Source organism: Delphinus delphis, chromosome 6, assembly GCF_949987515.2.
Source record: "Delphinus delphis chromosome 6, mDelDel1.2, whole genome shotgun sequence".
Taxonomy (NCBI): Eukaryota; Metazoa; Chordata; class Mammalia; order Artiodactyla; family Delphinidae; genus Delphinus; species Delphinus delphis.
The window spans coordinates 32,370,925-32,396,224 of NC_082688.1; the positions used below are offsets into that span (position 1 = coordinate 32,370,925).

The following is a 25,300-nucleotide window of genomic DNA, read 5'->3' on the forward strand; positions in this document are numbered from 1 at the left end:
GTATGGTACTGGCACAAAAACAGAAATATAGATCAATGGAACAGGATAGAAAGCTCAGAGATAAACCCACGCACATATGGTCACCTTATCTTTGATAAAGGAGGTAAAAATATACAATGGGGAAAAGACAGCCTCTTCAATAAGTGGTGCTGGGAAAACTGAACAGCAACCTGCAAAATATTGAAATTAGAACACTCCCTAACACAAACACAAAAATAAACTCAAAATGGATTAAAGACCTAAATGTAAGGCCAGACACTGTAAACCTCTTAGAGGAAAACATAGGCAGAACACTCTATGACATATATCACAGCAAGGTCCTTTTTGACGCACCGCCTAGAGAAATAGAAATACAAACAAAAGTAAACAAATGGGACCTAATGAAACTTAAAAGCTTTTGCACAGCAAAAGAAAGCATAAAGAAGATGAAAAGGCAACTCTCAGAGTGGGAGAATATATTTGCAAATGAAGCAACTGACAAAGGATTAATCTCCAAAATTTACAAGAAGTTCATGCAGCTCAATATCAACAACACAAACAACCCAATCCAAAAATGTGCAGAAGACCTAAATAGACGTTTCTCCAAAGAAGATATACAGATTGCCAACAAACACATGAAAGGATGCTCAACATCACTAATCATTAGAGAAATGCAAATCAAAACTACAATGAAGTATCACCTCACACTAGTCAGAATGGCCATCATCAGAAAATCTACAAACAGTAAATGCTGGAGAGGGTGTGGAGAAAAAGAAACTGACTTGCACTGTTTGTGGGAATGTAAATTGATACAGCCACTATGGAGAACAGTATGGAGTTTCCTCAAAAAACTAAAAATAGAACTACTGTATGACCCAGCAAATCCCACTACTGGGCATATACCCTGAGAAAACCATAATTCAAAAAGAGTCATGTATCACAATGTTCATTGCAGCTCTATTTACAATAGCCAGGACATGGAAGCAACCTAAGTGTCCGTCGACAGATGAATGGATAAGGAAAATGTGGCACATATATACAATGGAATATTACTCAGCCATAAAAAGAAACGAAATTGAGTTATTTGTAGTGAGGTGGATGGACTTGGAGTCTGTCATACAGAGTGAAGTAAGTTAGGAAGAGAAAAACAAATACCACATGCTAACACATATATATGGAATCTAAAAAAAAAAAAAGTTCTGAAGAACCTAAGGGCAGGACAGGAATAAAGATGCAGACGTAGAGAGTGGACTTGAGGACGGGGGGACGGGGAAGTGTAAGCTTGGACGAAGTGAGAGAGTCGCATGGATATATATACACCACCAAATGTAGAACAGCTAGTGAGAAGCAGTTGCATAGCACAGGGAGATCAGCTCGGTGCTTTGTGACCACCTAGGGTGGTCGGATTGGGAGGATAGCGTGGAGACGCAGGAGGCAGGAGATATGGGGATATATGTATATGTATAGCTGATTCACTATGTTATAAAGCAGAAAGTAACCCACCATTGTAAAGGAATTATACTCCAATAAAGATGTTAAAAAAAAGATTAATAGTGATTTTGTCGTTAATGAATAAGTATTTTGTATTCACTAATTGATAAATATTTTATGGGGTTATACCTTGGGATGAAATATCCTGTTCCCGTTAAATTTTTACCCATTAATGTAAGCATCCATTGATCATTTTGCCTGAATTATTACTCTGATAGTTACCAAATGACAATTTTCTAACTTTTATTATTCTGTATTTATTAGTTGGTATTCTAAGGTACAGTTTTTCCCTCTCTCCCATTTATTTTTTATTCATTCGTTTGTGTCAGTATGAATTACTAGATTATAATTTTATTTAATGAGTTATAATCTATGATTGTCAATAGTTATTTTGATGCTCATATTTTCCCTGATTTTGGCAAGCATGGGTATGGGTGTTTGGGAGACTAGAGACAGGTGGAAGGAGGGAACCCTTTCAAGCTAGCCTTCTGTAATTTTGACACGTTCCCAAGATTTTTGAGCACTTTCTTACTTTCTAGAACCACAAGATGTTCCTGACTCATCTTGTATTTTCGTTGTCCTAGCCCTGGAATCCTCTATCTTTCCAATGGGCTCTGATTCCTTTTATCAGAGAATATTAATATGATCATTGCTACTGGTATATCATGGATTCTAGACCCACTTGGTGGAAGTAGCTAGGAAATGTATTCATGTACACACCTTCACAGACTCACATAAATTATATCGATCTGTATGAAATGTCATGAGTTCACATTGATACATCCACCAACCCAACATCCTTTCCATATTTGAAACTCTTTTCTCTGACAGTGAGAAATCTGGGTCCCGTTATCCTCAATATATTTGCTTATTTACTAAATAACCCTGTATGTAACCACTCCTAGCCCATATGGTGTCTTTGTATGAAGTAGAAAAATATGTCCCTTCTGAGTAAATTCCACGTGTCCCAGGATGCATGGCTTTTTGAGTGAGAAGCTGGATTTCAGGCCCCGCTAACCCCTCAGCTGGTTGCCTTTGTGCAGTGAACAACATTCATAACCTACAGCAACCCTGTCACTTTCAGTCTGTCTGCCTGACAGTTGTTCCTTAATTCTTCTTTTAGTATAATTAAAATTTATGTGTGACACTGACAGAAATGGCACAAATAAAAAGCAATTTGAGTCCAATAAGCTATTTTATTTTATTTTTAGCTAACTAGTATTTATAGGTATTTACTTTTACCTAGTCTAGTGTGTGGTTTCTTCAAAGTTACTCGTATTCTTAGGAATAGAGGGCTCTATAACTCCTCTCCGCTAAGCCCTGATGTTACTGTAGCTGGCACATGGCATACGTTTGGGCTGAGAAGGTTTAGAAAAGATAAAGTTAGGGGGAAAGCTCTGACAAATAAACAAGGTTGGGAAGATGTGACATATTGGGATGGGGAGAGAGAGTACTAAATATACCCATCTGATAATATATAGATGGAAGTTGAAGGGACCGTGATTGGTCTATAGAGAATTTTAAGGGGATTATGCAATTCTTTAATTTCTTCCTTTTCCAGTTTTCTGATAAGCACTCAAATAGAGGGAAAGAAATTTTTTATTGTCCAACTTTAATGTTATTGCCTTCTTGAAATCTTCCGTAATGTCTACTGTATCTCCATAGTCCTAGCCTCAAATCATGGCAGAAATTTGGTTATGAGGTGACACAAACCTGAGATAGAGTGGAGAGGAAAGAGTCATCTAGGATCAAAGAGGGCACAGTGACAACAGTAAAAAATAGCTAGTACGTATTGGGCACTTACTTTGTGCCAAGCACTGTTCTATATGCTTTCCACGTGTTCCCTCATTTTAGCTCATAACTGCACGATAAGTAAGGTATTATGACTGTCATCCCTGTGGCACAGAGGAGGTAAAAGACTCAGAGATGTTGAGTAACTTGCTCAGGGTCAGATGGTTATTGAGGGGTGACGTGCATTCTCCAACCAGCAAGTAAACCCAGGTAGCCTGACCCTGGGGCTTAATAAGTGTACTGTGCTGCCTCTGCCAGTGGGCAGGGGAACTGAGGTCACCCAGTAGTTACCTTTCCTCCAGGAATCCTTGACTGTCTAGAAGCAAAGTTGGTTTTCAGAGGCCGACCAAGCATGGGTATGGATGTTTGGGGGGCTGGAGGCAGGTAATGAGAGGGTGTTTCCAATGACAGAACGAGGGCTAGACAGAGACAAGTGGGTGCTTTTGAAGAGGAGAATCTCTAAATATTTAATATTTTAGAAGGTTCAGGGAGAAACTGATTTTCTGGTAGTAAAAATGGTGTGCCTCTTTATGTTAAAAATGAGACTACTCAGTGTATCCTAACAATTTTATTTATTTAGAATTGTCTAGGAATTATGATTGTTCAGAATCAGATCAGCTTTGGGGGAGGTATATTAAAGTGTTCATATTTTTTTTTGATAGGTAAGAAGTGGATTTATTTAGAGAGAAACACACTCCACAGACATAGTGTGGGCCATCTCAGAAAGTGAGAAAGGCACCAGGGTATGGGGTTGTCAGTTTTTATAGAACTGGGTAATTTCATAGGCTAATGAGTGCTATTTTCATAGGCTAAAATTGCTGGAGGAGTATTCCAGCTATTTTAGGAAGGGGCAGGGATTTCCAGGAATTGGGCCACCGCCCACTTTTTGATCCTTATGGTTGGTCTTGGAACTGTCATGGCACCTGTGGGTGTGTCATTTAGCTTGTTGATGTGAGTGTATACTGAGGCTCAAGGTCTAGTGGAAGTTGACTTGTCCGCCATCTTGGACCCATTTGGTTCTGATCAGTTTATGTCATGTCCTCGGGCTATGTCATTCTTTCAAAGGTTGTGCCCTGCCTCCTTCCCTCCTGTTTTATTTCCCCCTCAGAGAGTTTACTCCCATATTCTTATGGGAAGCAGAAGGGTGATGGTCTGTCTTCGGTAACTGCTTCAAGGCTGAGTAGGGGCATCAACCTTGTCTGTCAGGGAGTAAAAATCTCCGATGCCTGATCTAGGGGCTCCAGGGGCAGGGCAGCTCCTTGTTTTAAGTCAGTATGGGCTGGAATCCTCACATAGCCATCATCTTGGTGTGGAACTGTTGTAATTGTTTCCATAGCCTTTCTGTGAATCTCTTTGATGATGAAGCACTTTTTGTAACAGCATCAGAGTACAAAAATATCTATAAATGACAAAAGACTTAAAAGTCATGGTTAAACATCTGATTACAGTGTAATCGATAAAGAAACTTGGTCACAATAACCAGAATTACGAATTATTACATTTAACTTAACATACCAAATAATCCTAGTTATATATTTCTCTTTAAGATACCTCAGGGGACCTATAAAGTACCCTAAAGTTAGCTGGAAATCAAAAGAAACTTAATTAAAATTTGATATTTGGGAAGTTTGTCAAAAAGTTTTAAAATACTTGATCAAATAAGATCATAGGTCACTGTGAGACAATACTTACTCCTTAACCAAAGTTACAAAAGATCTCAAAAGCAAATACAAGTCACTTAAAGGCAAAGAAACTCACACAATCTGTTGTCAAAAGCAGCATTTCAAGAATACTTTGGAGGAAGAAACCAAATCCAGTCTTGTGCTGGCCCATTCCAAACAAAATCCATTTACCCAACTAAATTCAATCCAGTCTTAGAAAATTCTGATCATGCGTAACTCTTTTCAGTATTTTTCATTCTTCACACCTTCTCTTACTAAAAACACATATCTTACTTTTCTTAAAAGTTTTTTTCACATTGAATTACTTCTCTTGTTGACAAATTTGTAACAGATAGAATAAGGTCTTATTTGACCTCTAATAAACCTAGGTACAACAGAAGTAATATAGTTAGCATTGATGACTCTAACACGCCTATATTAATCAAACCAACAAGTTTAAGCCACCTTCAATAGCAGATATCAGTTTAGTATTAAATATTTTCCAGATGACATGAACCTGAAATTTATTCTGGCCAGATTGTTTTCTATTTCTGAGTATTTCCATAAGGGCTTAATTTTAAAAAAACAATTAAGTAGAGCTCTTTTACGATTAATTTTTGGCAATACCATATACCTACAACGCACATATAGATACATATGAACACACAAACAAACACAGAGGCCTCATAGTTCCCATTCCAAAATTTCAGCCCTAAGTCAGGTACAACATAAAAGCCATCAGTTACAAGGGGTTGGATTCAAATTGGGCTCCTAGCAGATGGAACAGATCAATCTAGCAGATGGAACTAGTGTTTACAGACAAGACACTTAAGATTTCTATTTATCGTTGACAAGTCAAGTTCTAAATTACTTTACCCTCTTCTTAAAATTTGCAGTTTAAAAAGATGGCAGAGAGAAGAGTTCCTGAGAAGACCAGATAGGACATTTGCATCTCAAAGGTACAGGCAAGTTCCTCCTGAGATGACTTTGTTTCCCCTTTGTTTAATATTTACAAGCCTCTTAAGATAAATAGGGGAGGTTTGAGGAGTGGTAAAAGGATTCCTGGGTTTTGGATTATTTTTGGAGCCACACCTCTGGCCCTATAAAGACTACATTTGTAAGACAAGGACAGTTTCGTTTTCTTTGTCAAAGAATTGGGTGGTTACCTCAAGGATACTGAAGGACTGACATACCCATTCACCTAAGTTGGAAAGTTTTACTTTTCCTCATTTAGCTGAGGGGAGAAGGCCTCTTCCAGAATTCCTGTCAGGCTCTGAATATCAGCTATGGTCAGTTTAGTCAGACCAGTGGCCTCCTATTTTGATAATCTACTTACAAACATTTTTGAGGATCTTCCCTAGGTTTAAGAAATTTGTACCTTATATTTAGACACTGTGTAACCCTTTTTACTTAATAATCACCAGCTGGATATCTTTGGCTAAGCCCAGAACCTCGATATTCCACATTCCAGGGTCTACTATGGCTTCTATTTTAGCTTCAGATTTTATCTGTTCTTTTTTGCTTTTTGTTAGAACCATTTGGTGATGAGGGTGGTTCCCTTGCCCCTCGAGAAACAGAGTGACCCCTAACATAGTTAATAAATCACTTCCCACTAAAGGGATGGGACAGTCAGGCACAAACAGAAAGGCATGTAATAACAGCTGGCCGTTGATCTTGCACAAAAGGAGTTCCAGGGAAGTGTGCCTGTGTCTCTTCCCTGACAACCCAATTACATATTCCTTATGATTGCCAGAGTTTCCAGTCCTTTGGGTTAAGATCAAGAAGGTTGCACCAGTGTCTATAAGAAATTCTATCAAGTGGCCCGCCACATCAATGACCACCCAAGGCTCGACATTAGTTATGTAGTTGGTATCTCTAGGCAGAGCCACTTTCGGCTTTGGGCCCCTTCAGTCTTCTGATTGCAAAACCATCAATAGCCGAGGGGCCCCCTTCGCTCTCTGGCATCTGGGGCATTCCCTCTTCCAATGCCCTGGCTGTATGCAAAGGGCACATCGATCACAATCCTCACTCCAGTGCCCTTTTTGTCCACACAGGGTATGCTGGCCTTGTGTGGGTACCCATGGGCCTTGTGGTCTGCCAGGGCCAGATTGGTCCAGAAAAACCGGCTTCCCCTTTAGTGGTCTCTGAGTGGACAAAGCCACTGCAATCATTTGGGCCTTTTTCATATTTCTCTGGGTGCGTTCAGTCTTTTTGGCCATATCCCTATTACTGAAAACCAAATAAGCCAATTGGGACAAAACAATCACTGGAGTCTGAGGACCAGCAGTTGCTTTCTGAATTTCACGCCTGATGTCTGGGGCAGACTGAGCTATGAAATGCATAGTCAAAAGGACCTGTACCTAGCAGGAGGAGGGATCCACGTTTGTTCAGGATCCATGGCCCTGTAGGGTGGGTCAGTTAAAATGTCCTCTGTGTCCTTCCTAGAGTTATCCCTCTGAGCTATACACACCTTAAATTCCTTTTGGATTTCATTGCCTAGATGCAAGGCCATGAAAATTTGAATATACGGTACTTCACTTCATTTTAAATTTCCTAACTCATATTGTGGCCAAACCTGATTACATAACCTAATAAGTTTTTTCCTTTTAATTCCTGTTGTCCACATCTTTCCCAATCCCAGAGTATATGGCCCAGAGGGGTATTGGTTGGGATTGATGCAGCCTGACCCACTTCATACAAGCCTGAGGTGACGTCTCTAACTCCCAGGCTATCCAAAATTCCACTCTTAAGTCAAAATCCACTGCGCAATTTGGTCAGAAGATTTGCACTTATGATTTTAGACGCTATCCCTTCCAAGGTAGTCTCCCAGCCAGTGTTAGTTCCCAAAAAGTCGCAAAAAAAATGTCACAGAAGACATCCCCAACAGTGTTGACGATGAGCAGGAGTTGGTCTAGCTATCAGTTGGGAATAAAGGGTCAGCATTTGTAAGGGTCAGAGGGAGAGGAGTAAAAGCAATAAAGAGTACACCTTGGTGGTCACACAGGTCTTCTGGGGTTAACAGAAGAAAGAAAGAAATAGAGCAGGAATGAATAAGAACACAAGAATGTAGGAGAAAAACCTCAGAGTCAAGGAGAAGAGTATAGAGATTAACAATTCTGTCCTGGACCTGCTGTTGGATGTGCATAAGTATATGGGGTTGACCTGCCAGTCAAAAATGAGCAGACAGCAGCAGAGCTTCCTCCCCAGTGTGCCTGGTTTGTGGCATCCCATGGGCCTCTGTAGGACCAAGACCTAACTCTCAAACATTTTCTTACCTTATCACTGTCCCTTCGTGGTCACCAGCTGAAATCGTGCACCTCAGATTGAGACTTGAACCCACACGGCCGGGACTCAAACCCGGCCAAAACCCAGACTGGGATTCAAACCCACACTGCTGGGACTCGAACCCAGCCAAAACCCAGATTGGGACTTGAACCCACGCTGCCAGGACTCAAACCCAGCCAAAACCCACAGTCTTCCAACTGAGATCACACACCTGGTTTCAGGACTTAATGAAGCTCAGGTTCTTGATGTCTCATCGCAGAAAGAATTCAGTGAGAGGCAAAGTAATAGGTAAGAAGTGGATTTATTTAGAGAGAAACACACTCCACAGACAGAGGGCGGGCCATCTCAGAAGGTGAGAAAGGCCAAGTGTTTACATTTGAAATAATAAAACGAATCCCTCATTCCCAGTGAACGGCACTGCACCGTGAACTATTTGGTTTTAACTGGCTGGTCTCAGAGTTGGTGGTGTATCCAGTAGTTTCACCGTATACTTTGCACATGCAAAAAATGAAAATGCTCACCTTGGATTGGCTAACGCCAGTTGAGAACACTTTTTAAATTTCTATTCCAATGTGTTAACGTTGTTTTCAGCGGGTCCCACTTACATTTTGCCAGTTATTTAAAGGATTCATGTAGAAACCTGAGTTTTCAGGTGCCATATTACTATTTTTCTAATGTCTTATCATCCCTTATAGATTGGTATCCCAAGCAGCTAGAGCTAGAACAGGTTATAGCAGGCTGTAAGAAGTCTCAATGTTAATCTCTTCTAACAAACTCATGAAAGTTTGAATCCTTTCCTTAGATATGATCAGTAGGCTGAGCAACCTTAGCAGCTGTGGTGAGCAGTGAAGTGAAACACTGGCTGAGAGTTTGAACTTCTTGACATGTTATGTCTCTTCTAAACATTAGAGTCTGTGAGTTTACAACTTTGTATATGGATGACCCAGGACCAGGAAAAAGTGCCTCAGGGAAATTTCTGGGACTAGTTTAGTGTATGAAATCCAGTGATCATGTGATGAACAGGTGAGATAGAGATGAGCTAGGCAGCTCCACATTCATGGATGTTGAAATCTATTTGGTAAATATGTGGGTGATATTTATCACAGACAAAAGCAGGGAGAATGAATTCCCATGTAGTTGGTCTAGGAAGATTGTGCCCCGTAATTCTTCTCAAGACTTATCTTCATCCAGCCGTCATCTTCAGGCAGCTGCATCAACATCATCACCATCATCACCACCACCATCATTAGAATTGGCAATTTTTGAGACTTCTAATGTGCCAGCTTCTGCTTACACTTATACTTGTGATTTCTTTCCTTGATTTTTCAGTATCTGAGGATTTATCTTTATTTTGAGACCATAGATGTATTTTTAAATGTTTATTTATATTTCTCAACATATATGTGTTGAAAGTGAGGAGAAGAATCAGTTAATTACAGCTCAGTTTGCCATGTTGATGGCAATCTCCCACAGAAATTCGTTTATCCATTCAACAATTATTTAGTAATTGCCTCCTATGTGGCGGGTACCACTTTACGTGTTAGGGATAAAAGGGACAAAGATCCTGGCCTTCATGAAGCTTAGATTCCTATAGAAATCTACTCAGCACTTACTATGTGCCAGGAGACTATTCCAGGCTTTACATCTATTAACTCATTGGATCATCACAGTCATCCTGTGAGAGAAGTGTCATTATTGTATCCATTTTACAGATGAGGAAACTGAGACATACAAAGGTTAAGTCACTTGCCCAAGGTCATGCTGATAGTATAAGAGCTAGGCAGTGCAGATGCCATGTCCATGGCTTAACCACTATACCGTACAGCCTTTCTGTATGTGAATCTATGCCTAGAATATGGTGGGCTCTTGATATTTATTTGGTGAATGATGAAATGATTGAATGACCACACTGTACTATATCACCTGTAGTTTGTCTATCCTCTAGCAGATTCTGAGTTCTTTGAGGATAGGAACAATGTCTTCTTTTACTTTGTCTATAGTGCCAAAGACAGGGCCTGCATGGAGTACCTGCTCAGTAAAATATTGAACACTGGAATGAATGAACTGCCAGATGGTTCCTGGAATGACAATGATTCTCAACTTTAACATGCATAAGAGTAACCTGGGAGTCTGGCAAAATGGAGGCTGCAGGATTGACCTCAGGTCTTGGAATCTTCATTTTTAATGGGCCCCAGAGGTGGTCTGAGTACCTTCCTCTGACCACACTGTGTAGGGGCTGTCAGTGAATAACTGAGAGCCATGGAGCACCACGGTTGGTTGGTAGGTCACTGAAGTCTTGACAGTTTGGAAGCTTTGAAGCCTCATTTTAGAGAAAACCCTTGAAAACCAGCAAGGAGTGATTTAGTCCCGAGGGAACCCAGGGAAATTGCCTTCGATACATAGTGACTCAGACCTGTGGAGTGTCAAGTCTAAGATTTGATGTTCCACAGATTGTCATAAAGAGATACATTCTGCCCATGTAACATTGCTGAGCAAGGCACCTACAGGTTTATCAGAACACATCCCAATTCTTGTCATAAGTGATGGTTTGAACAGCAATGTTGATATTTGGAAGTCTTGGTGTAGGCAACATCAGAGAACAGAAGTTTAAATCGTGGAAGGCTATTATATAATAAAATGAACCATGGGTAAAGAATCCTTTCTCTTAACTGGTCCCCATTGTTTTCATCTGCTAAATGAGGTTGAATTAAATGATCTCTGAAGGTCTTTCCATGATATTTGTAATAATATTTGTCATTTATTGCATGCCTACTGTGTGCCATGTGCTATTTTGGGACTTTACTTTTTTTTTTTTTTTTTTTCCTGTACGCGGGCCTCTCACTGTTGTGCCCTCTCCCATTGCGGAGCACAGACTCCGGACGCGCAGGCTCAGCGGCCATGGCTCACGGGCCCAGCTGCTCCGCGGCGTGTGGGATCTTCCTGGACCGGGGTACGAACCGGTGTCCCCTGCCTCGGCAGGCGGACTCTTAACCACTGCGCCACCAGGGAAGCCCGGGACTTTACCTTTATTGTTTCTAGTAGCTAATTCTCAGACTAATGTAACAATATTGTCATTACGCTCCCAGAGAGATGTGTTATTTTTTAATCTAATATTTATTGATAGCTTCCTGTGTGCCAGGCATCAGGCTAGACACTGAGTACTTTGCCAGGCACTGAAGCATAAGGTGCCCAGTGTCACAAAGCTAGGAAGTAGTAGGGTGGGAATCCACCTCAGGTATGTTAAACTGAAGTCTAAGCTCTTTCTTGTTGCTCTCACACATTTCTTCTAAGACTCCATGTCTATAAAGTATGTGTGAGATCACTGACATTTTTTTCCTAATTCCTGTGCTATAGTGATTCCTGTAGGTACACATTAGAATCATCCACAACTCTACTTCAAACTGATTAGATAACTATCTCTAGGGGAGGAGAAAGGGAGGGGAGGGAAAAATCAATGTCTTGTTTTAACAATTCCCCAGGTGATTCAAATGTGCTTCCAGAATTGAACACCAAATACTATACATTCTAATTTTTAAAAAACACATTTATTTTTAATTGATGTAAAGTACACGACATAAAATTTACCATCTTAACCATTTTTAAGTGTACAGTTTAGTAGTGTTAAGTACATTCACATTGTTATGCAGCTAATCTCCAGAACTCTTTTAATCTTCCCAAACAGAAGCTCTGAACCCACTAAACGATAATTGCTCATTCCCCCGCCTAGCCCCTAGCAACCACCATTCTATTTTCTGTCTCTATTAATTTACCCATTCTAGGTACTTGATATAAGTGGATTACACTATTTGTCTTTTTGTGACTGATTTATTTCACTTAACCTAGTGTCCTCAAGGTTCATCCGTGTTGTATCATGTGTCAGAACTTCCTTTTTAAGACTGGATAATACTCCATTGTACGTATATTCCACATTTTGTTTAGCTATTCATCCATCAATGGACATTTCCAACTTTTGGCTATTGTGAACAAATGCTACTATGAACATGGGTGTATAAATATCTGTTCAAAACCCTGATTTCAATTCTTTTGAATACATACCCAGAAGTGGAATTGCTGGATCATATGGTAATTCTATTTTTAATTTTTTGAGGAACTGCCACATTGTTTTCCACAGCGGCGGCACCATTTTACATTCCCAACAGTGCCCAAGGGCTCCAATTTCTCCACACCCTCATCAACGCTTGTAAGTTTCTATTTTTTGATGGTAACCATCCTAAAGGGTATGAGGTGGTAGATTCTAGTTTTTAAATCCAATTATATTTATGTGGGAGAGCCTATCACTTAGTTTTAGTTTTAGTTATTTGTCTCTAAATCTTTAAATGATTTCACTTTCATTTTGCATTATTTTTCTTCCCACATTTGGAGAATCTCTCCAGATTCAGTATTGACCACTTTTCTCAGAACTACGGGAAGGGGTTGATGTTGAGGAGGTACTGGATGGGATCTCTGCTTTCTAGTTGCTTATGATATCTGGCTGGGAGCTTGCCTGTAGCCTTACTGGATTTTTGTCCTGGTTCAAGTCATACCTGCTCCTAACTGGTGGCTAATTTGTTCAAGTCCTTGAAAGATGGAGATAGCTAAATACACACTGTAGCCAAGTGAAGTGTGAGAAGCTATTCCATATAGAATAAGTAGAGTGAATTGTGGAGCTCAGAATGGGTATAGTATTTTGGAAGGAAGACTGGTCTGATTAGAACTAAAATTCATGTCGGTAAAAGGTGGGAAATAATGTCAGATCAGTCAAAGCCAGATTTGGCAGGATCTTGAAAGTCAGGTGGGGCATTTGGAATTGTTGGGGCAGGTTGCAGGGCTGTCAATCAGGGCAGTGTACGACAGGCCATTAGCAGTGTCTGCATTGGTGGGATGGAGAGGAGGATGCTGTACCAGGTGAGTGGTCACATAGACAAGAGCATCATCAAGAATGCTAGACTAGAAAGGCAAATCTAAAAGTTATCTTCAAAGGAGAAATTGTAAGCTTTGACGATAGGTTGAATATGAGAACTCTGAGAGGGAGAAGCAGCTTCTTTTAAAACTATGAACATTCTGGGGATGAAGTGTTATCTTTTCAAAGGAGATTGTAGTTGTGGGGAAAGAGCCCCAATATTGATATTAGGCTTATATTTGACTGCAAGAGACAGAAACTCCAAAATATCAATGACTTAAATAAGATGGGAGTTTATATTTCTGTCGCTAAAACAAAGTCCAGAAATGAGAAGACCACAATTCAAATAACTGGCCAGGGTTCCCATGGTCACATCAGCCTCCTTGTTGACAAAACCAGACTCATCCTCCTGCCTACCTTTGCTCCTTCTCCTCCTTTCACTTTCATTGACTGTTAAAATCCAGGCTTTATCCCATTTGATTCCCCACAATCAGCCATGAGTAAATGCCATTGTACATCTGCCATGTGTCTTTTTTTTTTTTTTTTTTTTTTGCGATACGCGGGCCTCTCACTGTTGTGGCCTCTCCCGTTGTGGAGCACAGGCTCCGGACGCACAGGCTCAGCGGCCATGGCTCACGGGCCCAGCTGCTCCGCGGCGTGTGGGATCTTCCCGGACCGGGGCACAAACCGGTGTCCCCTGCATCGGCAGGCGGACTCTCAACCACTGTGCCACCAGGGAAGCCCAGCCATGTGTCTTTGATCTCCGCTTTCATTCATCCTCTCCCACTTCAGCCCTGGCTTCAGCTCTCTCCTTTGGACCTTTACCACAACCTCCTCAAATTGTCTTCCAGTCTCTCCTCTAATCCATCCTTCTCATGGCTGCCAAGTTAGCCTTTCCAGAGCGCACATCACTCCTGACTCACAGCCCTTTGATGATCTCTGCTGTAGCTTCTAGAATAGTTAGAAAATTTCAGCTTGACATTCAAGGCTCCAGGTCAGTTAGCTAAAATCTTGCCTCCTAAAACAATGGCTTAATTTCATTTTAACATCCTCGTTTTAATCTCATCTAATTTTCAAAACACTTTAAGGGAGATGACTTTTAGGTAAATTTCTCTTTAAGAGAATTAATGATAAGGAGAAACCACTTTTGTTGAAGTGTTTTCACATTCAAGGCCAAATAACAAGCTGACTGCGCTCTACTTTTTTCAAATGTAGTCCAATTTTGTCTTATTAGATCAAGTCTATGTTCCTAGTTTACCAAAGATCTGTGAGTTTTTTGGATTCTCTTTTGGTCCCTGCAAGTCAGAATTAGGAAGTTAGATCTAAGAAGGGTGGGCCTGCCACCCAGAAACAGGCCTGGCTGAGGGGCTGGAGGAGCCTGAGAGCTCATGCTTTTGTGAAGTGTGCCCTGCCCCAGATGATGCTGGGAAAGAGATATGATCTTCCCCCTCTGTTCGGAGGAGGGAGCAAAGGATGGGCAATGGGAAGGGTATTTGTGTTTTAGGGCAGCATCTCTCTGGGCCTGACTTGAAATGGATGTCTCAGCTGTAATGCTTACTCTTATGTGACTGTGGCGTTTTGTCTTACATCTCTGGCCTCAGTTGCCTAATCCATGAAATGGAGACTAATCATAGGAATCCCCCCCGCTTCCTTCTACTGTTGTTACCAAGTTCAAAGATGCTGGATTTGAAACACTTTCTAACTTTATCTAGGTTGTGGGAGTTTTAATACTTCCTCTGTTCATTTTCTATTGCTTCTGTTACAAGCTACCACCAAGTAGATGGTTTAAAACAACGGCAGTTTCTTCTCTCTCAGTTTGGGAGGCTAGCAGTACAAAATCAAGGTGTCAGCAGGCCCGTACGCTCTCCAAAGGCTCTTGAGAACTGTTCTCCCTTTCTTCTTCCTGGCTTCTGGCAGGTGCCAGAAATCTTTGGCATTCCTTGGCTGGTAGAAGGATCGCTCCAGTCTCTGCCTCTGTAGTCATATGCTGTTCTTCCTGTGTGTCTGTGTCTCTGTTTTCTCTTCTTTTACAGTATGATCTCATCTTAGCTAATTACATCTCTAAGGACCCTATTTCCAAATAAGGTCACATTCCGAGGTTCCAAGTGGACATGAATTTAAGGGGGGCAGTATTCAACATAGTACACCCCGTTACTGTCTGTTTTTAGAACAAAAATAGCACAGGCTAAGGGCTTAGCACAGCACTGCTATAGAAAGTGCAATGAATGGGTGCCATTACTTCGGTTGGTGTTGTTGCACTATTTACCCTTCCTCCTTCGTGATCCCCCTCTCCCCGTCCCTACCTCAGCACCACACACTTGGGCTTTGATCTGCTAAGACTCCTCTCCCCAGGCATGAAATGATCAGGTAACAGTGAATCTAAAATTCTCTTCTATAGAGGAAAAATGTGTTTATTTTTGCAGGGAGAGAGTAAGAGGGGATGCTGGTAAGCTGCCTCATTAAAATAATCAGTGAATTGAAAATGGGAGGGGTATTAAGGATCAAGCTGGCCTAGGCAAAAATATTTTGGGCCCTCTAACAACTATACATCCCAACTAAACTCATGTTTAACAAACAGTTGAGCTGGCACCTTTGTGTATCTGTAGTCTGTGTAGTGAGGGTAGGAATGGTTTCAAAAGGGGCAGAAGGAGCCATCCAGGGGTATGGAAATTGACTCAAGGAGACATGGGAAGGAGGCAGCCCAAGGTGGATAGGTGGAAAGGACACAGATGCCCAGGGTCTAGTCCTGGCTCTGCCTCTGACTCCATGTCAGATTTTGGGCAGGTCACTTCTTCCTCTGTCTGGGTTGCAGTTTCCTCATCTGTAAAATAAGGGGGTAGGCCATGAGAGCTCTGGGAACACACACCTGTGAGGGGCTTGGAGAGGAGGAGGTGATAAAGAGAGCCACAAGAGAGCTCTGCTGTGGGGGTTAGGAGAAGTCACCTTCCTCTCATGCCACTTGTAAAAATTGGGCATTCACGGCAAGATGCTGCATGATATAGAAACTTCTCTCATTTATTTTTCTCATGTGATCTTCAGAACAACTCTGTGAGGTAGGTGTATTAGGTGTTTATATTCCTATTTTACAGATGGGGAAACAAGTTTGAAGCAGGGTGTCCTGACTACAAATGCAGTGTTGTTTCCAAGATGCCGCAATGGTGCCTCTTGGCTCAGTGCCAGCTCACTCCGGGAGTGAAGATGAGTTCCTGGGCTCCAAGTCACCCAACACGATGCCACACGTCATGCATGCCCTGTGAATAGCTCTTGGTGGTGAGTGATTCAGACCTTGGGGTGGAAGGAGAAACCAATGAACAGGGCGCAGTTCAGCTAACACCTACTGCTGGGTGCCAGGTACTGCCCTTGGCTCTGTGGACTCAGGAGTGAACAAAACAGATACGGTCACTGTCCTCAAGAAGTTCAGAGTCTCTCAGGAAGACAGACACTCAACCAATAATTACCAAAATTTAATGGAACAAGTAGAAGCGTGAGATATGCTGTAGAGGAGAGATTCCTGGTGCTTTGGGTGGGAACACTGAATAGGTCCCCTGACTCTGGGTGCAGCCAGGGAAGGCTTCCCTTAGGAGGTGAGGCTGTGACTGAGACTTGTCAGAGGAAAGGAGGTTGGGCTGTTGCTGGCACTGAGGGTGGACCCAGAAGTTACAGGAAAGCTGGAAAGAAGACCAAAGCAAACTTTTACTTCTTTTGTTGTAACTCCAACTTCCCTAAAGGACACCTTGAAAAAAAGAGAAAATGGTTTCAGGAGCTGTTATTTTTTGCTACCTCACACTCAAAACTGGGCTCAGTGAAGTTTAATGTGAGACTTTTAATGCTCTGTGCATTAATTACTCACCTCACAGTACATTAAATGTAAAATGCATTTAACGTAAAATCAAAGGCTCTAGTTCCTTGAATGGACTCCAGGCCTTTGTTTCTACTTGTGAGGCACGTCCATTTGCATTGGTCCTCAGAGATTTAGGGACTGGTCTTTTCCTCACCTTAGAAGCCAGAGAGTGTATCCAAGGGGTAAGAGCATGAGTGGACTTGAGTGTTGGGTGGATAAGCAGTAGCTTCGCTGCCATTCTTTCCCCTCTCTGCTAACACCCCTTCCTGGGCTTCTCACGCTGTGAAGTCCACTCCTGATCACTCCTTCTCCTTCTTGGTCAAGGCCAGCTCAGGAAATCATGGTGTAGACAGACACTAGAAACGTAATCTAAAAAATCTTACGTTGCCTAGGTTCTTTTCCTTATTAACTGTGTGGCCACAGTTTCCTCACCTGTAACATGGAGATGATAATGCCTACTTCATAAGATTAGTCCTTTATATTTTCCAGGTTTTGCATTCTATAGATGTAGTGACAAGACTAAGAGAATTAGGTGATTTGTGCAAAGTTATGCAGCTAGTAGCCACAATCAGGAATACAGCCCAGGTCTCCTATCTCTAAATCTAGTGCTCTTTCCACTAGCAAAACTTCAGCCATGGCTCATTAATGTGTCATGAATGTGTAGTCTTTGCTATGCTAAAATGTCGATCCCCTGGAGTGACCAGGTAAGGCCTAGGCTGGAGGAAAAAAAAATTCAGAAGCCCTGCACATAGGGCACTATAGTAAAAAAAAAAAAAAAACAACCTTCGGACTTGCTTGTTTTGCTGTTATGTGACATTGTTGGTCATAGCTTTAATTTTTTTGTTTTGTGCCAGTTCATTGGTTGGAAGCAGAATTTTCTATGAGAACGTTGCCCTAGGAGTGTCATGCTCTGCATGTTAAATGACACAGACTAGGTCTGTGGTATGCTCAGAACTCCCCTTCCCTTTGTGCCGGGCAGCTGAAGGTCACGTGCCCCTGATCTCAACTCTTGCCTCCTGAAGTTGCCATGCAGTCACCACGCTGGCCATCCTAGTGTCAGATTCAGATTATAACATGGTCTCAAGGAGTCACTGCCATCTCTCTTATTTCCATGACCTCAATTCCAAATTCATCAGGAATAGCCGCTTGGCTTCCACTGTCCTTGCATGGACTCTGTTACATTTCATGGAAATGTATGGATGAGTGAGTCGGTATATTCTTATTTTTTCTCTTCACTGTTAATTCCCTTAAAAAAATAAAAGGGTAGGAGAAGTGTAAGCATTTTGAAAGAGACAGCTAATCAATACACATTATTCTCCAAACATTCTAGGAAATTCAAGGAAATTATAAAGTACCTCCTAAAGGCTCTTCAGTTATCTGTATGCCTGCCCTTCAGATAGAAAGTTTCCTCTTGGCACATAAAGAAGTCAAATTAGGCCCAGAAGAGACTATCCTTGTTGGAGCGTGAATGTCAAAGAAACAATCTTCAGCAAAATAGCTTTTTCTCTCAGCATGCCCGGGAGAGAACAATATCGTTGGTTATTGGTAATGCCTGTGCAAAGCACAGTGAGAGAGTTTTGGAGATCATCAGAACTGATATTTGTATGAGATCAAAACGTCTTGATGAGGATTTTTACTTATTCTGCCCTTGGTGAAGACAGTTCACTTCAGAGTGTGCTAGGATTTGGGAGCTACAGAAGGGACAGGACCCAGCCTCTTACAAGACAGGCGAGAAGTGCCTTTATCGAGGTTTAGTGGTGCCTGCATGAAAACATCTCCTTCCTTAGATATGTGGACAAACATTGACCCATCTCCTCTGCCAACTTCAGAGGACCTGGTAAGCCTCTGGAGTCAGGACGTTGTCTCTAACCCAGAGGACAGCCCCCTTGAGGGATATTTACAAACATCTTCCTGGTGACCAGCTTTCATAGCTGAGAGATTTCAAGAGAATTAGAGGAAAGAAGCAGTCGCTAGGAACCAAACGCCAGAATTTCACAATCATTAATGAAGCTAAAGTTCACCTTTTCTCTGGGTGAATTCCATGATACCTGCTCAGGCTGGACCAATAGGCTGGAATCTTCTTTTTGGAGACCCTCCTAGGGCCTGAGAGGAGGCTACACTTCTCACAGCTTCCTGGGTGTCAGAGGTAGCAGCCGCCAGAGGTCCCTGGAGTGGCCATCGTTGTCCAGGCTCAATGTCTCTGCTTATCAGCTCTAGAAATTCTATGGTATCTTTTCAGACTGCAGGAACTAACTCAGAGGTCCAACTCACCTACATCTGGGGGCTACTGCAGGAACGTTCAATTCAGTTTAAATGCATTAGGGAGGTAGCATTGTCTACAGTATTGTTCTATAGGAGAGGAAAAATATTTCCTTTATCCTCTTAGGTTTTGTGGCTGGACCTGAGAATTAAACTTTCATAAGACAGGTTAACAGGAGAAAAGCATACAAATTTTATTTAATATTTTTACATGTACATAGGAGCCTCCATAAGAAAAATGAAAACCCTAAGAAGCTCTTAGAACCAAGAGCTTATATACCCTTTTAAACAAGGAATGATAAATTTGTGGAAAAGTGACAAAACAAAGGAAAAGGCATTTAAGCTTCTAGGGGCAGTGAGTTGTGGAAAAGTGACTAGGAAATATATTGGGGAAACTAATGGAATATAAGGATTATTTTAATAGGTTTGTTTGTACAGATCCATTTTGGTGTCAACTCACCTGGTGATAAGAATGTTCTTTTCCTGGTGCAGGGAGGTCACCTTGCTTACAGGAAACTTTATAACCTGTTTTTAGGTCAAAAGGGGGAGGTCAGAGAACCCCTCCTGCATGTGCCTTCAGCTCAAAATAATCAATATGCCAAAGTGGCATATTTTGGGGTGGCATGTTCTCAGCCCCTTCAGTTCAAATACTAATTTTTCTATATTTTATCTGTAAGTTTGGGCAAGTTACTTAACTCCTGTGAGCTAGGACTTTCGTGCTCTTCAATCACTCCTTATTTCTCAGCTCCAGGCAGGATACCTTTTGGTTGATACATGGTTCTTTCTAAACTCGATTATACCATCGACCAAGCTGGATCAAGTATGCCCACAATTGAAAGGCAGCCCTGGTCTCCTGATGGTTTCAAGGATGTGTCACACAGCCTCTGAAAGCATCTACAATGTACTGATTTAATCTAAATGCTGGTGATACGGCAACAAATGAAAGAGACCAAATATCTGCCCCTGTGGGGCTTATATTCCAGTAGGGAGACAAACAATAAACAATAATATAATACAGTATGGTGTGGCATAATATAATACGGTATAATATAACAATATAATATAAGTCAGTGCTAAGAAGAACAATAAGCAGCAGAAGAGATCAGGAGATTATTTCTCCAAGGAAATGATGTTTGTTGCAGAATCTTGGGTAAAGTGAAAAAAATGAAGCGTGAGCATCTGGGATAAAAATAATCCATGCAAGGGGAATGACAAGCACAAATTTTTCCCAAAGCAAGAGGGTATTGGTGGACTAGAGCACCAAAGTGGCTGGATTAACTGAGCAGATGGAAGGAAATGAAGTTGAGAGGTAGTGGGAAGCCAGATCAGCTCAGCTGGGGTCTTGTAGACCGTGGTTAAGACTTTGGCCCTTATTCTTAATGAGCTAGGAAAGGGTCTCTGTGATTGGCCTAACTTATATCTTTAAAGGGTCACTCTGGTTGCTGCAGGAATAATAGACTGTAAAGGGGTAAGGGTGGAAAAGACCAGTGAAGACTGGCAGTATTCCAGACCAAGGGTACTTGGGGGGTGGAGTAGGGTGGCCCTGGGGGAGGAGGCAAGAAGAGCTTGTATGAGTGATATATTTCAAGACAGCAGTGACAGGACTGGGGGATGGATTGGACATGGACGGGGAAAAGTGAATGGAGTTGCTGTCTGCTGAGGTGCGAGGAACTAGTGAAGGAACAGGCTGGAGAGGTTAGAAATCAAGAGTCAAGCTCAAGATGGCCGTCAGACATCTGAATGTAGTCTCTGTGTGGCCTTTTGTATAATGGTGCTTAGAAAACTAATCGAAGGGCTTGCTTTCTCAAATCAGAGATGCAGCAAACATTCTCAGGCTTGTGATCACAGAACTGAAGCCTTGGGAAACACCCACAGAAGGCACTCTGAATATACATTCTTAGGACAGATGCAGCACGAGTGTGACCAAGGCTGGGGCAGCTGGAAGTTAGAGTGCATTGGTGATGAATAATATTTGAGCACAGAGAGATGTTCAACACTGTATTTGGATTTGAATTTCTCTTGTAAATAAAAAAGGAAAACTTGGATTCACATACTGTTTTATCATTTAAAAAGTGCTTTCAAATCCTTCATCATCCTATGAGATAGGATTGATTATCTTCATTTTGGAGATGAGGAAATGGAAGTTCAGAGTTGTTCAGAGATTTGCCCAAAGTCACACAACTAACAGGTAAGGGAATCCTCCAATTTAGGTTTTTCTCACCCCAAAATCATTTCCATTTTATTGTGTTGTTTCCATTTCATCATGGTTATTTTGGAGTAGTTACATATTGATTCTGCCAGTATAAAAAAACCAAATCATTTGTACCTAATAAGGCTATAAAATGTCCTCTTTGCCCCCTACTGACTGCAAATGACCCGTGTACTCAGGCCCCCACCCACCGTGTTCATCTTCAATCCAGGCTTCTCTGGCAGCTTCGCTTCCCTGGCAACCAAGTGGCTAATGAGCTTCACCCCAACTCCTGTCTCTCTTAACAAATTCCTTTTTATCAATGGCTCATTTGTGTTGAAAGAGGTTGTCATGCCAAGCAATATTTTGGGGAATATTTTACAACTCCTGTTGCTTAAATTCTGAGAGAAACTGCTTCAAAAAGGTCCAAACACTTTCCCCCACTGGATCATTTCAAAATGCAATTAGAATAGTTTTTCAATGAGCATTTCAGTAATTCCTGAAAAGTATCACTTAGTCATGATTGAGACCATAGCTGTGTCTACACGGTGCTAAACATCTGGATAAAAAATGAAAATGGAATGCACTGGGATGTTAATACTGGGTCAAAAGCCAGTTTTGATGTCCTCAGGCACTGAGGTTGCCCTCAGTGGTTGCCCTTGGGTCATCCAAACCCCCTTTGGATCTCATCTCAATCATGCCAGTGTGTGAGGGAGTGGGCAGAGCACTGGATTTGAAGAAAGAAGGTTGGGGTACCAGTCTTGACTTTGGTACTTCCTCGTATGTGACCTCACCAAGCCTCAGCTTCCTCATCTATGAAATGGACATGCTTATGCCTGCACAGCTTCCTAAGATGTTTGTAAAAAGTAAATAAAGCAAATTTGAACTAAGCAGACATCATATTGTATTTATCTTTGCATCTCCAGAGCTGAACACAGGAATGTAGTAGAGCCTGGATACATTTTTGTTGATTAATTTATGAATGAGTATAGTATAGGCAATTCTAGTGCTCTAGCACCTATTATTATGTAGCTCTATTTACATTCGCCAATTCCCTCTGGTACTTAAGCAAACTTACCCTCCCTAGAATATGAGGACACATAGCCCAGAAAAAATATTTACTAAAAGCATAAAATGTACTGTGCTAGATGTAAATAATGTTTTCCAGTTAGTCCAAGCGGTGAATAACCCCAGCTTTTGTTCTCTTTGGAGCACCTGTTTGTAATCCATGTCATAAATTTTTTCATGATTATTGCTTAGTAGTCAATGAGTTTCTTTGTTGGCACAGAATTTAAGATATTTCCCTAATAAGGACACCCAATGTTAAAGCAAAGAATTTCTATAGCTGTGCAGTTCAGAGAGTTACCTAGGAGATGAAAAGCTAATCTGTCTGGAATTTCTGCCCTTGAGACCAAAGATACTATAAATTTGCTCGGGAGGAAAATAATCATGGTAAGCATCTTAATTTCTTCCATCTCGTTTCCAAGCAGATGTCGCCGTGTTTTAGCCTGGAATTCATCATCTCTCTGATACATCAACATTGACATATTACATCTTCATCTCTTATTATAGAAAATGGAAATTAAACCAGAATGTGAACATGCTGAATGAATCGGACTCCCCAGAGATTTGGAGGAGAAGAAAACCTCCCACTCGCCTTTGACTTTTGGATTTCTTGTTTCCCTCATGTTTGGATTGCACTTTAAGAAGTCCATCTGGAAGTTCACTTTTTATATTTTGCAAATGCAAGTAGAGCTTATTATCAAAAGACAAACCCCTAAAGGAAGAAAAACAGTGGGCAGGGATTGGGGGGGCCAGAGAATCACCTAAAAAATCCAGTGACGGTATTTCAAGTTAAATTCCAGAGATTAAACTCCATTTATTGCTGGGCCTGACTTTGCCAGTCTGCTGGTTTGGATGAATGCGTGGATATGTTTAGCTGCTTGCTTCTACCTGTTAAGCTAGAAGATGAGTTTGGGTAGGTGTCAACACCTGCAAATGTCATCAACCCTTGCAATACCCCTGTAGCACTGAGTTATCAAAGTAGCACTGCCACAGTCTGCTTGAGCCTTCAGTCATCCCACAGTGGGCACCAGTACACTTCTTGCCTTTTTCTGCCCTCAGGAAAACATTCTTCAGATTTCAGGATCCTATTATATGTTGAGCGAATTGCGTTCTTCTTGAATTCCTTACGAAGTCACTCTGGTCCGTGGAGATTAGAAGTTTAAACTTTGTAGGCCATACCTCATCGAGTTCTCTTCACTTTGGCTTCCCAGCCATTTCTGTTGCAGCCAGACTTAATCCTCTTCAGACGTATCAAGCCAGCCATCAGTCAAGGTGGTCTTTATTTCTTCACACGTGCTGCAGGGATTAAGGCTGCCTGGTTTTCTCATATATTCCCTGGCACCCCAGCTACAGATTCAGCTACTGTCTGAGGTTGATGTAAATAATGTTTACAACTTGGCCCCAGCTTGTTGGCCATTTACGGGAAGAATCCATCTTATTCTAGAGTCACAAAGGCTAATGCCATCTTGGTCATAACAGGATAGCTGGATAGAGCATTAGCATCCTAGAATCTCTTTGTAAATTTCCAGACCAGGGAAGATAAAGAGTAGTTTGCTTCTGTAGGTCTGGGTAAAACTGTCAGCATTAGGCAGAGAGGCCCACGAAAATAGCATTGGATTTAGAGTTGCGACCCAAGTTAGAAGTAGCTGTACTACCTTCTAGCTGTGTGGTCTTGGACAAGTAACATAATCTCCCTGGACCCATGTTCTCATCTGGAAGATAGGAACCCTATCATGGACCCTGCACATACCCCTGGATGATTGGAATACAGGATATGAGACTGTCTTGAAAACAACAAAGTGCTATTTAAGTGAGAGCTACCACCATTGTCACCTATAGCACATTGCAGGTTGTCTGATGACCATTTATTGCAAGTTTTATAACTCCTAAAATACATCAAGAAGTTTCTCATCTTTTCTCCGAACCTCAGTTTTCTTATTATAGAATGAGGTGAAAACGATACTGCGTAACTCACAGATTCAGTGAGATAATAATTGTGTGTGGGCCTGGAGTGCACAGGATGGTGGTCTTCTTTCTCTCTTGGTACTACCCTGAAACCTGGTAGAGCAGCTGTGCACTATGTATTTTTGAATCCACGTCTCCCAAAAACACCTTCTTGGAAGCTTTCTGGTGATAGGGTCAATGACCTTGGTTCTCCACTGCTGAAGGCATCTGAGGACTTAGCAAACATTGAAGCAGGGAGAACTCCTGCCTGTCTTCCTGCCCCAACGTGTGTATTGTACCCTGGTCCCCCAGTCCTGTCCTAGCTGGGAGGTTCTGCGCCTTCCATTTCAAGAGGAACATTCAAGAGAGAGCCTAGTCAGAGAAGAGAGACCAAAGTAGGGAATGGACTAGAAACAAATGGACAAGTACTGAAGAATACTGGGATATTGAATCTGGAGAACAGAAGACATAGGGGTCCATGACACAGATGTCTTAACCTATCTGAAGGAATTGGTGTTTTTCAGACTTTTCGGTGGCAACCCATAGCAAGAAAGACATTTTATATCAAACCTAGCGCACATTTACATCTATAAACAACTGAAACAAAACCTTGAAAAAAAACCTGTCTCTCACATGCTATAACTCTAATATTTTCTATTCTACTCTTCTATTATTCTGTCCTATCCTATTCTATCCTATTCAGTTGCATTAAATATAATGCTGGATGTAATTCCAAAATTTATTTTATGACCTGTTAATTTAAAATATTGATGTAGAAGACATGTATTGTCCCAGAAGATGGAATTAGGACTTTAAGGTGAAAATTAGAGCAAATTTTAGCTCAAAACAAGGAAGAAACAGCTAATAATTAGACCCACTCAAATATAGAATGGATC

General features: G+C 41.5%; 1 long non-coding RNA gene across 1 annotated transcript in view; it reads left to right on the forward strand.

Moving 5' to 3' along the window:
• Positions 1-25,300, forward strand: part of LOC132427214 (uncharacterized) — a 425,972-nt gene that overhangs the window by 107,284 nt on the left and 293,388 nt on the right. Inside the window, exons 3-4 of the long non-coding RNA XR_009519846.1 lie at positions 5,819-5,881; positions 16,197-16,377. This is a non-coding gene — a long non-coding RNA (uncharacterized lncRNA). The remainder of the gene's footprint in view (positions 1-5,818; positions 5,882-16,196; positions 16,378-25,300) is intronic.